At 34.4% G+C, this 3,332-nt stretch overlaps 1 pseudogene; it reads left to right on the top strand.

Annotated features, from left to right (window-relative positions):
* The window catches only part of LOC102838606, a 5,367-nt pseudogene extending 4,372 nt beyond the window's left edge, over nucleotides 1-995 (top strand).
* Nucleotides 996-3,332: the final 2,337 nt, after the last annotated feature.

Below are 3,332 nucleotides of genomic sequence, written 5' to 3'. Positions count from 1 at the left end.
AAAAAAAAAAAAAGACTAAAAGGCAAAGGATGGAAAAAATATATATACCAAGCTAATTGCAACCAAAAACGAGTATCAGGGACAACTATGACCCTGGTGCAGTTGAAGAACCTAGTGACGAGGAGCCGGCTCTGAGCAGCTCTGAAGATGAAGTGGCTGTGCTTTTACATGAAACTCTGACCAAAAACATAAGCTCATCAGAGAATGTCTTACTGGAGAAAGTGAATCATTGAGTGAAGATGAATTTGAAAAAGAAATGGAAGCAGAATTAAATTCCACCATAAAAACAATGGAGAACAAGTTATTCTCTCTGGAAACAGTAGGTTCTTCCTCAGGAAATGGGAAAGTTAGAACAGCTACAACAAAGTACTATGATATTTATTTTGATTCTGATTCTGAGGATGAAGACAAAGGAGCACAGGTGACCAAGGAAACAAAGAAGAAATGATATCATATTCCAACAAATGATGAATTACTCTTTGATCCTAAAAAGGATAACAGAGACCAGGCATGGGTTGATGCAAAGTGAAGGGGCTACCCTGGTTTGGAATACAGTGGTGATGTCAACAACAGCCTGCTCCTAATAGTGATTCTGTCTTGAATTGCCCAGCCTGCATGACCATGCTATGCCTTCATTGTCAAAGGCATGAATCATACAAAACTCAATACACAGCAATGTTGTGATGAACTGTGCTGTCAACAAAGAGGAAGTTCTAAGATACAAAACCCCAGAGAGCAGGAAAAAAAGGTGGGGCCATAAGAAGGTAAGGTCCAACCATGAAGATGTTACAAAGCAGGTTGAGACAGAAGTGCAAGAAATCTACCACCCAGTCATGTGCACCGAATGTTCCACTGAAGAGACAGTCTACGACAAGGATGAAGTCTTTCATTTTTTCAATGTTTTAGAAAGCCAGTTGGCATTTAATTGTCCAGAATTGTATATCAGGCAAGTATGGACAGTTATTTTTTCCAAGCTGCTTGAACCATTTAAGTAGCACTCTGAGTTGTTGAGTATGCAGTTTTTCATGTTTATGAAAGATAATGGTTATTTACCTTCTTTCTCCACCTCTTTTTGTTTGTTTGTTTGTTTGTTTGTTTGTTTGCTTTCTAATTTCCTCCAACAGTCATGGGACTGATTATTCATTCCCCTTTTGATGGTCATTTGGAAACAGTAGGCTTTTATTTATTTAAACTCTTTAGAATTAAAATGTTCTGGAGTTATAAGTAATCTTTGTTTCAGATGTTACTATTATTATTTTGGATATGTACTGATACTCTTGGTGTGATTAAACTGAAAACTTTCTTGAAAAAACAAAATAGCAGTGGCAATACTAATCTCTGATAAAATAAATTTTAAAGCAAAAAAAAACAGCATAACAGATAAAAATAGACACTATCTCATGATTAAAGGGACAGTTGAACAAGGTGACATAACCATAATAAATATCTATGCTTCCAATGAAAGAACTACAAAATATGTAATGCAAACTCTAATATATTTGAAGAAAGAAATAGACAAATCTACAATAATAGTGAGAGATTTTAATACACCACTTTGTTTAAAATGGATAGAGCAACCAGAAAGAAACTTGACAAAGACACAGAGGAACTAAACAAGACAATCAGCCAATTGGAATTCATAGATGTGTACAGAGCATTCAACCCAGTAACAGCACAATACACATTCTTTTCCAGTGCACATGGAACATTCTTCAGAATAGGCCATGTGTTAGGCCACAAAACAAACTTCCATGAATTTTCAAACAGCAAAATATACAAACCATCATCTAAGACCACAATGCTACAAAATTAGACATCAACAATAGGAAGAACAAAGAAATAAAGACAAATACATGGAAACTGAATAACACCCTGCTTAAAAGTTACTAGGGAGTAGAAGAAATAAAACATGAATTCACAAAGTTCCTAGAAACAAATGAGAACAAACACACAACATACCATAATCTTTGGAACATGGCAAAAGCAGTGCTGACAGGACAGTTTATTGCAATAAATGCACAAATCCAAAAAGAAGAAAGAAACAAAATCAACACATTGACACAACATCTCCAACAACTAGAAACAGACCAGCAAAGTAAACCTACAGTCAACAGAAGAAAGGAAATAATAAACATTAGAGCAGAAATAAATGAGATAGAAAACAGAAACAAACTATAGGAAAAATCAACAGGGGAAAAAGCTGGTTTTTCAAAGAATTAATAAAATTGACAAACCATTGGCAAACTTAACAAAGAAAAGAGGGAGAAGACACACATAAGAAACCACATGGGTGATGTCACAAAAGAACCAATAGAAATAAAAAGGATAAGAACAGAATATTATGAAGAGTTGTACTCCAATAAATTTGAAAACTTTGAGTAGATGGATACATTTTTAGAAAAGCATGACCTACCTAAACTCACACAGAGTGAAGTAGAAAACTTGAACAAACATGCAACAAAGGAAGAAATTGACCAGGTCCTCTCAAATCTCCCAAACAATAAAAGTCCTGGTCCAGATGGCTTCACTGGTGAGATTTACCAAACATTCAGGAAAGAGCTATCATCAATTTTACTCAAATTATTTCAGAATATAGAAGAGGATGGAAAACTCCCTAATATATTCTATGAAGTAAGCATAACCCTCATACCAAAACTAGATTAGGACATCACTTAGAAAGAAAATTATAGACCTTTATCCCTCATGAACTTAGATGCAAAAATTCTCAACAAAATCCCAGCCAACAGAATTCAACAACACATCAAAAAAAATAATAATAATAATACATCATGACCAAGTGGGATTCATACCAGTGATGCAAGGATGATTCAACATCAGAAAACCATTCAATGTAATCCACCATATGTATAAGAAAAGGGAAAAGAACTGCATGATCATATTAGTAGATGCAGAAAAGGCATTTGATTAAAAATCAACATCCATTGCTGATAAAAACACTCAACAAGTTAGGAATTGAAGGGAAATTCCTCAACATAATTAAGAGCATATATACAAAACAACAGTTAAAATCAATCTCAATGGAGAGAAACTGAAAGCCTTTTATCACAACTCATATTCAGAGTTGATTTGTAAGCCTTAGGCAAAGCTATAAGGAAAGATAGCAAAAGTAAAGGCATCCACATTGGCAAACAGGAAGTAAAACTCTATTTGCAGATGATATGATACTATACATAGAATATCTCACAGACTCAGAAGAAAGCAAACAAACAAACAAAACTAATGGAAATCATTGGAAGACTCAGCAAAGTGGTAGGGTACAAGATCAACTGATACAAAAATCAGTTAAATACCTCTACACTAATAATGCCAAT

The sequence above is a fragment of the Chrysochloris asiatica genome, unplaced genomic scaffold (genome assembly GCF_000296735.1).
Source record: "Chrysochloris asiatica unplaced genomic scaffold, ChrAsi1.0 scaffold00088, whole genome shotgun sequence".
Taxonomy (NCBI): Eukaryota; Metazoa; Chordata; class Mammalia; order Afrosoricida; family Chrysochloridae; genus Chrysochloris; species Chrysochloris asiatica.
The sequence above is the reverse complement of the archived record's forward strand: the minus strand, read 5'-3'. Positions and strand labels throughout refer to the sequence as shown.